Source organism: Grus americana, chromosome 4, assembly GCF_028858705.1.
Source record: "Grus americana isolate bGruAme1 chromosome 4, bGruAme1.mat, whole genome shotgun sequence".
In the NCBI taxonomy this organism is placed as follows: domain Eukaryota; kingdom Metazoa; phylum Chordata; class Aves; order Gruiformes; family Gruidae; genus Grus; species Grus americana.
Window position 1 is genome coordinate 35299698 of NC_072855.1, and position 14422 is coordinate 35314119.

The following is a 14422-nucleotide window of genomic DNA, read 5'->3' on the forward strand; positions in this document are numbered from 1 at the left end:
ACTGGGACTTGTGTGTGTTCTGTGAATTTGTTTTGCTTTGCATGGACCAGCTAGCTTGAGACTGAGGGCAGCTGTGCACAGGAGCATGCATGCCTTCAGAGCCTAGTGATGGCAATTCTCCCTTGAGAAGAGGGCGCAGTCTTGTCCATGGCCAACTGTCTGAAGGTGTTAATATTTCAGACTGTATTGTTCAGGTGGTAATATTTCAGAGTAACTGGGGGAGTAACTCAAATTTTCCTTTCTCCTAGGTAAATTCTCTTTATTAAGCTAAAGAGACAAAGGTTTTTGCTGTGTAAGCCATGTGAAGTCTGTTATTACACTATGAAAGATGGACCAGTGTCCTCAAAAGACCAGACAGTAGCTTGATGCTTACTATTGTGTCAGCAAAGTGGGAGATGTGACTGTAAATCCTTCTGGAAATCTAATCCCACTTTCCAGTATCTGTGGCAGGTGTTTTAAAGACCATCAGTACAGTGGTTTGTTGGTTTTTTTTTTAAAAAAAAAAAAAAAATGGTGGGTTAACACCATCTTCTGTAGTTTTTATGAAGAGTGAACGTAAACTGAGAAAGTCTTATGGATGTTTGCACCTCAGAGGCGAGGTTGATAAAACACAATTTTGTAAATGACAGTTGATACCAAAGTGGTTTCTTCAAGATGACACACCACTCCCAGTTACCTAACGTGCTCCTGCTGGACACCAAGGAAGTTTACTGTTAAAAGAGATATAGATGCTTAGGAATTTGGGTATATGTAAAATAGATTTGGGCTCAGAAATCCTTGTAAGCAGCTAATTCAAGAAACCCAGTCATTTCAGTTGGTAAGTCGCAATGAGCATTGCAAGTTTAGAGTCCTAGCTTGTTTACTTCTCTGAGGTCTAGGCCTTTAGGGAAACCCTGCTCCCTAATGCCCCCAGCACCCTCCCAAAAAAACCTCCACAATCATACACAGTAGTTGAACACATTCTAGCAGAAAATTAGTCTGAAAGACAAATAACCTTGGACAAAGTTCTTGAAACAATGGACTAGAAGTGTGTATCAAGAGCAAGATAAACAATAAGCTTCTGTTCTCCATTTCCTGAAAAGGCCTTTTCATATTTATTTCCCATATGTCTTTAACTGTTTACTGTTGAAACAGAGGAAGTTAGTCTTACTAGTAAATTAGTGCTCTTGGCATATCAGTGTCTTTATCTAGTTTCATAGTGGTAACAGCAGTGACTTTTCGTATCATTAGGATAGCAGTTATATGGTTTGCTGCTGGTTATGTGAAATTGGCCAAAGTACTGGAATTGGTTGATGAGCAAGAGGCTCTAAATCTTTAGATAAATATGTGTTTAAGAGTGGTTTGTGGTTGGTTGTCTTTTAAGGCATTTGATTTCACTTCAGGCTGGAGAGTCTCTTTTATGTTTTAATGTATTTATTTGGTGCTCAGTTAAAGGTGTAATTTTTAAAGGATTCTGTGTTATATAATGCTGCTATTAAAAACATTAAAAATTATAACAGTTTCAATGACGGACAAAATGTTGGGTTTGAGTCCTTAGATATCAAACTGAAGCTGCAGCAGTGAAATTCAATCTGGTTTTGCCAAAGGTGACTGGCAGAAAATCTGGTGCTAGCCATGTTTCCTGCTTCTATTTAGAGAACAGATTAATTTTCCAGAGATGCATTGTCTTGATAAGCATCTTAGGTTGTTTTGCTTTTAGTGTATTAGATCTCAAAGAAGTGTAAAGAAGGTCACAAATTTGTGGACACTGACTCTGTATCAAAGCCTTTTACATCTTGAGAATGTCTATAAAGACAGTCAGTGACACTTTCTAGCTCTTTTAAAAGTTCTCAAATATGACAAGATTCCTGAAAAGCAAATTTTAAGTTGTATAGAAAGCTCAACTTACTGTGATAGCAGAGCTGCTTGTTTACAAAACTACTTTCACAAAAATCTGTCTAGTGATTTCAGTCACTTTTTTTATCACTAGACAAAATTTCATTATAATTGGAGGGGGCGGGGAGGAGCAGACTTAAATTCCAAACTCAAAAATGAGAACTGAATATAGCTAAAGACAGATGGTGTCTTTTAAAGAGAACACAGATCTGCTGTCTAGAGAACAACAGCAGAGGCAACTCTTCATCAAACATCTGCCATTTTGCACAAACATCAGTTGGTGTTAACGAGGTGAGAGCATGATTCTTTGTACTTGATGTCTTGATCCATGTCTTTCAAATGTGTGAGTTATTGGTAAAACACTTCTGTAACAAATTCAGTAGACTTCCTCGATTCTCTGCTGGATCAGAGATTTCGTGATAACTCATGGCTGGCTCTTGAGCGCTTTCTGAGAAGCACAAGCCAAAAAACCCCACAAATCCAAGTTGCTGCTTTTTTGGTCTTCCTTCCCAGTTTCCAGCTTTTCTAAAGAGTTATATAGGGATGAAACACTCTTATACCAAACCTGGAGAGAGAAGTTTAATAACTTTATTATTACCTAATGATATTAGTGAGGTGGGCCATCCACCATTAATTGTTTTAAGGAAGTGATGGAAAAAATTCTTTAGTCGGAGAGGGGTGCTCAGCTTTTTTTAATGTGGAGAGCTATTTGGGGAACACTGAGATACTGGAGAATAGACTTGATACACAGGAAACAAATGTGCTAACAGAGCGATTAAAAAAAATAATTCCATTGTATGGACTTCATAAACTTCACTCTCCTTTGAAAGTTTTGTTAAAGATGAGAGGTCTCTAAGCAGAGCTTCATTCAGTATGGGGATTATGAAAGTGGTGATAAATGCTACGTGTGTCACTTCTGCACTATCCATACAGGTTACAATTCATTGTCCCTGAGGGATGTAGAGTGTTTCCTGCCTCTTGAAATGTCTTGACAGAAGATTCTATTACTGGTTGTTCTGGAACAGGTACCTATGTAAGAGTAAGACTGCTTTGTAGCCATGCTGGAAGAAACTTTGAAGTATTTTAATGTTGTGACCATGGGTAGTTCATTGAGGTAACTTATTTTCTTTAGGGTTAGGAAAAAGTGTGAGATGTAACTATCACAGTAACTTGGCTGTCTACGTGTTCTGTCTTGCAATGTTGACTCCGATGTTCTGAAAGCTTGAGTCAATTTGTCTTTCAATAGATGATCAATCTTTTTCAATGTGTAGCTCAAATGAAACTGGTAGAGATTGAAATTCAGGATTTGTTGTTTATGTAGGGTTTTTAATGTTGAAGGTTTTTCAGAAGTTCTTTTTCATATGATGGTCTAGAAAATTTCCAAAATTACCTTTTTAAACATATTTAACTGAAGAAAACTGCATGTTTATTTGTATTTATTGTTCTATGTAGCATCAATCTAATATGACCATTCTTAAGCTACTGCTGCTACATGAGGCTGAGGCATGCACAATGACATAAGGCATCAAGATGTATTTAGTAGTAACCGGGCTAGAATGTCAAGTGCATAGATTTGTCCTAGTGAGAATTTAAGAAGCTTTTATGGTTAACGAGGCCCTATAAATTTTGGAGTAGAAGAAAGGAGCCGATGTAACTTTTTTTTATGCTTTTCTGAAGAAGTTTATATATAAAAATGAAGCTCTCATTACTGGGACATTTATACCAGGTTTCCTATGCTAATATATAATCCTAATACTCTAAATAGGAGAAAAAGTATAAATTGATCATTGATAAATAACTTAGTAGTAATTTCATGATAATTGTAAATGTTATGTCATAGAGCAGAAATGTCCTAAAAAATGAACCTCACACCAATTCTTAAGAAACAGACTTCTCAGGTACATGTTCTGATCGACTCTTGACTGTTGTCACCCTTTCATTCCTGAGCACATTCCTACTGAGCATAGGCGAAGGCCAATTACAACTCATCTGATGATGCCAAACCTAATGTACTAACATCTAGCTGAACTTCAGAAATTGAAGTGATGTCACTGGAGATTAATCATTTCCCATCTAGTTTCATCCTTTGGCTTTATAGGCATATGATGTATTTGTCTAAAGACACACATCCCTGGCAGTAGGTTTAGTTAATCTGTGTCTGTAATTTTTTGGTTTATTTTACATTATGTAGAAACAACTACAAGTAATCGTTTATATGATCCATGTGTAACTAGATATTCCATCCTGTCCAGGAGAATGGCCATGCTTCTTCGTAGCTCCATTGCTTTTTCAGCAGAAGAAGTTACTGAGAGCACACCTGAGATGTTGAAAAAAGGTTCATTCTTATCTGTAAGATCTGTCAGGATTGTATGTGTCTAAGACATTTGCAAGACTAGCTGAAGTCTAGGACAAAGCATGTTGTTCATACCTTCCATCCTGTTGTTCTGTAGATTATTTTTTTTCTGTAATCTGGGAAACACTCATTTCAGAGATTGAAATGGTCAATTTTATGAATGAATTCTTTTAAGAGACTTCTGCAAATTCACAGGGCATGCATTGTGAACGCATTCTCTAATGTTAAATGCATTTAATGTCAACTGTCACAGTTCAGTTCAAATTCAAGAAATGTGATTATTTGGAAAAAAAAAAACAACCGAACTTATCCGTGCTCCTTGTTTCTTCCTGGGGCAGATAACATACAATTCATTTAGACACGTTATGTTACTAGAAGGTATTCCACTACTATTAAAAGATCTGAATAGAAACTTATATAGAATAATACAAAGAAAAAAGTCATTACACATGGTTGTGCAGTGTTTATCTACGTAGTCTGAAATGTATGCAGGGAGACTTCTCAAAAGGGGGATTCTTCTTCAGCCATTCCATGTGAAACTTAATTATTCAACTGTGTTTGAAAGGTTAGATCTAGAAAAATCAAGTTTTCCCTTATATGAATCTGTGCAGTGAAGCAGATAGGCAGCTCTTTTTTTCTCTTAGCATGCTGAACAATTTTCTGTATCTTTCCTCTATCAAGATTCTTTCTTCTGGTTTATCAGAACTCTGTCCTGTAGTGTCTGGTCAGGGAGCTCTTGGAGACTTGCACCAAGTACCTACTTTAGCAGTATGAACTGTACACTTCTTGGTCATGTTTAAATTGTTTAATACCAACTGTTGATTAAATCACATTGCAGTGTGCCACTAAAGAAATTAGATGCTTGATTTTAATGTTCCTGATAGCCACAAAATGGCTATCAAAATGACGATTATCATCAGTCTCTGAAAAGTATAAGGTGATAATCTTGGTAGTAGTGACATATTTGTTTTACTAATAAATATACAGATATTTCTCTTTGAGACTTAGATGGTATGTATGTTATTTATAGCATCTAATGTTTACTGTAGACAAAGATCATCTGATTTATATCCAGTAGTGTTAAACCACATCTCAATATATACCAAAACAGTGCATTTGTCATGTTCAGTAAATGCTATAAATACTAACAGGTAGATTGTTATAGACTCTCTGCAACTGGTTTTTGTGTAAATGAAGCAACAAGGTACCAAAAACAGGTTAAGCGCTGATGGTAAATCAGCTATTGGTAAATCTGCCTTCTGAGAAAATGCTTCAGAAAAGAAATGTCGTGCTGCAAAGCAGTGTGTATTGTATTACTTCAGTAGTAAATTGATACTGCTAATAATGACAGTCTTCTATTTTCATATTTGCATGGTATTAGGCATACAGAATATTTGTTGATTTGGCTTGTAAGCATCAGATGAAAGGACTATGGATGAGCAAGGTAACGTAGCATCTGACACTAACGGCCTGGTATGCACAGGTCTTGTATTTATTTACAAACCATATTGCATGTTCCACCTGACCATTGCACCTCTCAGGCTGGCTATAATTCACGCATTCATATGTTGGCTGAAACATGAGTTACTGGAGTCCTTTAAATTTCTTTGTGGATCTCAAGTGAAACTGAGCTTTTTAACTTCTGTGAACAAGTTTTGTGGTAAAAATAATAGCCCTAAAGTAGCCATTTGGACTGGAGCAGCAATGATGATTAATTTAACCGATTGGTATTTGGAGTTTGTGGGGTTGTGGGGTTTTTGTAGCTGCTTTTAGCTACAGTAACACTAAAAATAGTTGGGATCAAATGGGAAGGGATGCTTTTCAGCTAATCCAGAAAGAATTTATGCTATATTTTCACACTTGGCAGCTTTTTCATTATTGTTATAAATGCATTGTAGCTAATGATTTTTATATGAGTCTTCAAGAACAAATGCTTTTGTTTTTAACAATGAGCATTGCTTTACTATTTTAATAGTTTACTAAGTAGCTTGTGTGTCTGGCATCCTGTTTCATGTATCAGTATAACTTTCAGATAGTTACTGTTCACAACTAAATGAGAAATTATGGTGATCCATGGTGTTCCAAAACACTTTCAAATGAGTGTGCTTATGAAGACTTGATTGGAAATTTTATAGATACTGAAAGATTTTGTGATTTTACTATGTCAGCCTGGTTTAGGTTTTGAGTAGAAAGTAACTTCAAGTCTTGCAACTTTTCCTTGAACAAAAGTAACAAGTTTTTCAGTGGCAGTGTCTAACAGTGTGGACATGTATGAAAAGTTGTTCTGGTGAAGCAAAGTACATTGTGTCCATCCGAATTGCTGAGATATATAGAGGAACATCTTGGAAGCTTCTTCCTGTACCAGAAGAAGCTGCAAAAAGTTAAATAGCAATGGTGGTTTTCCACTGACTTTACTTACCTGTGGTGTCTGAAACTTCAGAGTAACTAGCTTTTATGTACCCATCAAGATATTTTGGGGTCTTTTCCTATAGCCGTTAATTTGTATTGACACTTTACCTTTCCAGGTATTTTTACATGATGGGAGGGTAAACTAACTGGTTGGGGATGTGGCAGAAGAGGGCAGGGAGATCTTTATCATGTCACTGAATAATGGTGCTGGTAGAAAAAATGGAGTGCCGGCAGCTTCAGGTCACTAAGCTTCCAAAATAGCACTGGTGCTGAAACTGGAAACATAAGATGCAAGCTAGAAACAAACTACTGGCTTCAATCTTGGTAAACTGATTTGTCCTGTTCTCAGATACCTATACCAGCCAGATATGGTGCACTTAAATGCAAATAGAAGTACTTCCATCTCAGATGAGTCCTTGTGTAAAGAAGTCAAAGCATCTTCAGAAATGACTGAACTCAAAATGTGTTTTTCACATTAAAAATATCAGTGGTGGTTCATTTCCTCAGGTGCAGGTAATAGTCTTCAAAGTTCTAGATTTCCTTTTAACAGTATTTTCGTTCATCATCCACAGTGCTTGTTCCTGGCTCTTTCTGTTTTTTTAAATAAAAATGTGGACAATGAACAAAGGGTTTTTTTGCTATGGATTTCCTGATTTTTTTTTAGCTTGACTTGGGAGTCTGGTTATTCTGTATTGCATTTTCATTTTGATTGTAGGCAAGCCCGTTGCTGCCGAAAATAGCTTAAATGCACTTAGAACAAAAACATCACCCAGCAGCTCAGACTCTTTCTCTTTTTTGCAGACTCTTGTATGTGAGTTAAATTAATTTCTTGAGAGAAACCTTCATAAAGGGCTAAATAAACAAGATCTACGTATACAGAAAGTTCTTCTGCACTTGAGACACAGCTAAGCTCATCTGTCTGGTAAGTCATATTTTTCTTAAGTGTTTTTATTTCTTCCTCTTCTTAGAACTTGCATTCTTGAGTTTCTAATTAGAGTTCAGAGAAAACCATCTTCTGTTTGCTAGTAATTCTGCTGCGTACTCTGTATGAAGTAGGAAGACTAATCTGCAAAGGCGTTATTGTGCTGCTTTTGCAAACCTTAAAATAGTACCTATGATTCTGTATGATACTTTGGTATAAGTGGGGTTTTAATTGTTTATCTAGTAGTTTGTTCTCAGTTTGCTGTCATGAAATCATTAAATGTTTTAAAGCAAAACTGGTGATTGTTCTGTCTTGAAACTATTTACCTGTTTGTTCTGAATTTTGTGAAATAACTCCAGAATTTGTATTACAAAGTATATTCTGTGTTGAGTCAGAGTTTTAAAAATAAACTTTGCCAGCAGTTCATTCATGTTTCACTGCTTGCTGGTTTCATCTTGTGTAGATAAAATAGGTTCATGGTGTTCATGCAATGGTGTATTTTTCTTGCTGATGTGTATATTTCGTAGGGCAGTAAGCATGCTTGTCAGTAGTCTTAAATTTGCTAATATAATTCTGTAACAGTTCTGTTAAAGATATTTGTGGCTTACAGAATTTCTTCAGGTTTTGATTGTACTGTTTGAAACAAATCTTTTTTCTTTGATTATGAAGTATTAACTGAGTACAACCCAAACAAAAGAAAGTTTGTCCCCTACCTTCTATTTTTATTCTTTATTGTGATTAAAACGAAGAAAATCTCTGAAGAGCAGAAGATTTTTACTGTCCTTTGGCTTTTGTAAGCAGTTGGCTAGCATTAAACAGCAGCCTTTATATATACCTAGTCCATCTGATTACATATGCTGTGGCGCTTGTGCTTACCACAATTACTGTGTACTTACGTACTGCGTGCCCTGGTTCTGCATAGTTCATTGTGCAGGCTTTGCTATAGCCCTAACGTTAGTTTATTTTAAAAATATATTGAAAACTCATGCCATATTTTAAAAATAGTATGTTTAATATAGAACAGTAGTTATGCATTATATTTTCATAGGGAAAAAATAGATTAGTTGCTTTTACATAAAAGCTGTTTGGGAGCTTTCCAATTTGTTTAAATGTTAGTAAGAAGCTTTCCAGCTTGGGGGGGGGGGGATGGGGATAAAAAGAAAAAATCTGAAGTCTATGGTATACATTTCATATAACATATCTTTTTGTTAAAAATACAGAATTTTTATAAAAATCAGGAATTTTCTTTAGCAGTTTTTCAGAAAAAGTAGAAGCGAGTCTGGTTCAGTTGTAATGTTCGCAGTAATGTTGTATTCTGATATTTGAGAATGATAGATCTAATTCTACTTGTTCATTACAACAGCAGATATTGATAATGTAATATAGGTATCCACTTGAAACCAAGGGAATTTTGGTACCAGGCATGCTTTGTTTCAAATGAAACAGTTTCTATTCTTTTTCCTTCTTATTTTTAATTGAATTATGTTCTTTTTTCTTTTTTTAAGATCTTCCCTATTCCTGTCTTGCTGTCACATATAAAGCTGCTTCTCTGGTCCTGCAGATCAGTCACCCTCTCCTTTACTTCCTAAGTTCTTTTGTCCACACTCTGGTGAATACATCTTACATTGATGGTTTTCATATAAAAAGAATTTGTCACCTGGGACATAGTTCTGAAGAAGCTCAAGCTTCTGAAGGAACTTAAGACACTTCAGAGGCCATGCTGTAGTTACTGTTTGAGCAATGTAGAAATTTGTGATCCCTTAACACATCCAAAAGACATAGCTGGAGGAGAAATTAGGCTGCATAATAGACAAAATATTTACCAAGTATTTTCAATTAAAAGCAGTGCTTGAATTCTCTAAATGGCCACGGATGATCTATTAATGGTTATTTTTTAATTCATGTAACTTTGAAATTACAATGTAAGACCAAGTTTTTGCTTGGCACTTAATTTTTGATTAACAGACCTGACTTAGATGAACTTTTATCTGGCATCCTAACACAACACCAACATTAGCTGAGTGAACTTGGCTCTAAATTCAACTGAAGGGAGGAAATCTCAGGAGAGCAGTGGAATTTCTGTCTTTGAGTAAGTATACCTCTGCAATCATGGGGAATAAACAGTAACATTTTATGCAGGTTTCTGCTTTTGACAGTGTGTCTTTGTTCACTTCCCAAAGGTGGTGTCAAATACATTGGGGGGAAAAAAAACTTTATTTGGATTTTTCCGTAATGATGTGGTCCCAAGGAACCCATTAAGTCTGGAATGGCATAACACTGTTGTTTGTAATTCTTTGTGTGTGAAGAATAAAGGCTCACTCAGAACAATTCAGGTTACATAAATAAACATGCCCCCTCTTTATTATCTTTATGAACTCAGAGAGGGGGGAGGCAAGTGGATCTATAAGCTTTTTATGATGGAATTATTTGATTGGAATGCTCAGAAAATATTTCCTTCTTGCCAGTATAAGCATTTTCCAAACAATGTACAGTATTACTGAACTGTTACTTTGAGAAACAATAGATTGTGATAGCTTGGATTTCTTGTCAAGTAAGAGCTTCATGCTGATGAAGATCTTAAATTAATATGCTGGTTAGTGACAGTGCATCAGTGTTGTTTCACTGCGTGGTCTAAGTTCAATTCACTTAATGATGGCAACAAGGTTTTACGGAATCTGTTCCATATGGGATTCCAATCCATGAACAAAATTCCAAAGTGACAGGAATATATCAGCAGGTCATAGTAATATGTTGAAACTGCATGGGTTTCGTATTTGATGATGCCGGGGGAAAAAAAGGTGTTTTGAAAACTGGAGAGTAAGACCTGGTGATAGAGGAAATTAATCTGAGTGAAGGGCTGTCATGCAGGTCCCTCTTCCTTGCATTAACCTCAGGTAGGGGATACACCAAATTACACACGCTCTCAGCACCTCCGTTCTTACGTGAGACCTATGAGTTGTGTCTGTTACCTGGCAATGTGCTGTTCTGAGGTGGCAATAGATAGCTCTGGGCGAAGTTCATGATGTGATTCTGATATAACTTAGCTGCTTTAGAGAGGTGTTATTTTTGTGGCACCCTGGTTAGCTCGTGTCTGCAGTAACAAAAGATGGCAATGCCCTGTTACTGGTTCTGGGGCTTAGGCTGTACTCTGACCTTCTGAAAGATCCAAATAAACTAGGAACTGGCAGGATTCCCAGATTCTCACAGTAGTGTTTGCTCATCATCATTGACCTGCAGTTTGGAGGAAGAGGATAAAATTAATCACTTGACTAATAATCAAGTATAGCAGCGAGCATCTTCTGTCAGGATTACTAATTTTAACTCTAATGTTTAAACTTTTAGTTGCTTAACCTTTCTCAAAAACCCCTGTCTTGAGATAAATGTTTTTTAGATTCTGCAACCTCAAAAGTATTCAATTTCATCTTTTAAAAAACCAATGTAAAAGTTGACAGTCAAAAGCAGTTATTTTTTGCATATGAAACATACAGGAGTAGTTTTATTTTCACTTCTACCTCAAGCTTTAAGTTTCATTTGACTCTAACTTGTGTTTGAGTTTGAAAAATACTGATTTGGTAATCAGGTTGCATGATCATGATACATAGAGAATTTTCCTGTTTATCTACCTGTGTGCTTGTGCTTTAAAGAGAAAAGCGTGCTTATGCACTATCTCTTCCTACATAAGCACTTAACCGTACATCTAATAAGTACGCTTTAATTTATTTTCAAGGTGGCTCACGTAAGGCATTACCTGCTTATGTTTGTATGTAGGACTGCATTTGTCTCCATATATTAGTGGCTTAAGAATTAGTGTGTTTCATTAGTGGCTTATATGTCCCTAATGTGTGATGCTGTTTAGAAGGCTGTGTCATCTTTACTGCTGGAGCACTTAGGTTGCTTCCACACTTGAGACGGCTAATGACTTGTTCCACAGAAAGGTTTTTTTGTTCCCCATAAAAAAATCATTTAATATAAATGCATTTAAAAAGGAACTAACCTGATGCAAAGGAGGCTCTTAATGTTCTTATCTTCCCTAGTCTGTGCAAAACCAGCAGGTGACAAATACAGTAGCAGCTGCATCCTGTGGAAGCCAAAAGTGTGAGCAATAAGTTCCGGTGTGCAAGAAGCCTCTCAACTTTGGAAGTGCTCCATGAGGCGCCTGTATAGGATTTACTCACTTGTGTGATTCATCTCAATAGATCTAAGTGAACTAAGAGGTGAGATGCAACTGGATGTAGCAGAACTGTCTGTGTGACCCTGAATCTCTATCAGGTCTCTGGATCTTCTGGAAAGCAGCGAATTTCTTTTCCACAGTCAAAAGAAGTAGAAGTGACAACAGTGGAGATAAATAGTGTGTATCTAATAAGATACTATTATCTTATTTGCTTCCTGGGGGGAAGGAAGCAGAGGAGGTGAGAATGGGAAGCTAAGCTATGTTGCTATGTGAAGGAACAGTTGATTTGGAAAGCCGGTTCCTCAATCTTGATAGTCTTTCAGTACAGTTGAGTTCTTATCAGTAGAAGGAATTTTTCAATAGTTTTCATAGCCTTCAGTATATAGAATTAGCTAGCCGATCTTTCCACAGTGATGGTTAGCCAAATAAAGGCGGTTGGAACTTGCAGTCAGAGGTCTATTGGATCTCCAAATGGTGTAAAATCACCTTTTTGTTTCTACTTCTCCAGGTCCTGTACAAAGCTTTCTAGTGCTGAAAAGGGAAGCTGTGATAGTTGATTTTTTGAATGTTACAGCTCAGGCCCAAAGTAACAGTTTAAAAGTGAGAATAAAACTTATGCAAGACTTTGTTAAAAATGAGAATATGAAATGTGTGTTAGACAAAAAACTTAGATGCTATGGCTTAATGTCTGGGGACATTCTGGTGTACTGAAAGATTCTGCTTTTGCTTGTGACAGAAAGTGATTAAAAATGACCTTAGTCTTCTGAAACCAGAATTAAGCTAATACTGAAAGCTTTTTGAAAAATCTTCTTTAAAGTATGTCCCAACTGTATATGTAGGCAGGTTCCTAAAACGCTACCTGTGACATAAGAATTGAATGTTTAAAGCTCGATCACCAATTTGTACTGTTACCTCTTGGAGTAGCTGACAGTAATATATTCACACAAAACATTTTACAGTAATGGCTTTGAAATGAAAGATACTTTATTAAAATTGAGCAGATGTACAGGTTAATCTACTATTTGAACTGGAATTCAATTTTTTTTTAAGGGTGATGCTTCTGAAAAGCACCATCATCAGCTGCCCATTTAAAAAAAAAAAAGCTTGGAATTCAAAGGCTCAAAAAATGCAATTATGCGAACACGTCTGAATTCCTAAAGAGTGTATAGGTGTACTGCAAATGGACTGTGCTGAATTAGTGCGAACTCCAGAACTTGATGTCCTGTGAAGTTTGTATATGTTAATGGTTAAGGTTGCTAATAAGCTGGCCTCCCCACCCCTATCTGGATTTCCCTCCTTTATGGTAAATAGGATAAACATAAATCCACTGACTTGGAAATAATTGTTGTTTCTTGCTTAGTAGCAGCTGACTGCATGGTGGTTTTCTAGCAAAACGCTTAAGTGACAGGCGGCAGGTCAGCATGGTGTTGATCTGTCTTCCTGTGATCTTGGAAGTCTCATCCAAATGACTTACAATGCCTAGATTTCTGCAGTGAGATGTGCCAAATATTTGCTTGTAAAACCTAATGATTTGTCAAGAAATATTTGTATCTGTCTGGATATGTATTAAAATATATATAGTAGTAATAAGGAATGGGTAGAACAGCTGAAATGAACAAGAGCTGACTGCTTATCAGAATTTGAACAAAACCCGTTAACTTATTTCAGATTGAAAATACTGTTGTTAGATGACATTGGTAAGGAACATGCTTCTGTTAAATTTTCAGATCTTTTTATGCCTTGGGTCCAGGTAGAATGAAAATCAGTAGTGTCAAAATAAAGCTCTAAACTTTGAAGTCTGTTCCACTCTTAGCAATAGTATATGCTTGACCAAAACATTTATTTAAAGTTGGAGAACTGTTTCCAGTGGAAATCTGGGCTCCTTTAAGTTAGGTCCTTTACAGGCCAGCAAACAGAACAGTGCAGGTTTGAAAGACCTTTGAGTCAACTGGTTGAACTATTTATTACAAAATGTTATTTCATAACTTGTCTGTCAATTATCTGGCAAACCAGAGTGACCTGGACAAAAGTAATTCCTATTCTTACGGCTTTAAAAGATTCATGTATGTCTCTGGGCATATCAAACTGTCACAAACAGTTGCTACTCTGCACTTGCAGAATACTTGAGTATTCAGTGTTACAAATTCTGTCTGCCTGTCTGATCACAAATTGCATGACCCAATGTTTAGTTTGATCTTTGAGGATAAATAAACACTGACAAAATCAATAGAACACGGACAAAATATTTGTTGGGAGAGAATCACACTAAGTGATAGGTAGTGTAAGCATTTTAAGTTATTTTAAATGTTATTCCTTTTGTTTTGTATGAACTCAAAATACCAGCTTTAAGCTTTTGCATAAATTGCCACATCTAGATTGAGAAAAAAGTTTAGACTGATTAAGAAATTATAAATTTTTTGTTATTTTTGTTTCAGCAAAGATGTGCTTTCTTTGATCACATCCTCCTCAGCAAATAGAAATGAGGCATGTTTTACCATCAGTATCTCTTTCTGCAAAAAGAACATCTTTCCTATCTGTTATACAACTGTAATAATATTGGCATGAACCACTTAATTTAAAAACCTGAATCCTTCACAAATAACACCTCTGATTCTAGCATGGTAGGCACTGAATACTACTTTGTGTTTTGTGGAACTGATGGAGTTCTTATCCTCAGTTTTGTTCGTTTCCT

The 14422-nt window shown here is 36.2% G+C and overlaps 1 protein-coding gene across 2 annotated transcripts in view; it reads left to right on the forward strand.

The window, feature by feature from the left end:
* Positions 1 to 14422, forward strand: part of SORBS2 (sorbin and SH3 domain containing 2) — a 169244-nt gene that overhangs the window by 17077 nt on the left and 137745 nt on the right. For both annotated transcript variants that reach the window (XM_054824383.1, XM_054824386.1), the window contains exon 2: positions 7439 to 7559. The gene's annotated coding sequence lies outside the window, so the exon portion shown is untranslated. The remainder of the gene's footprint in view (positions 1 to 7438; positions 7560 to 14422) is intronic.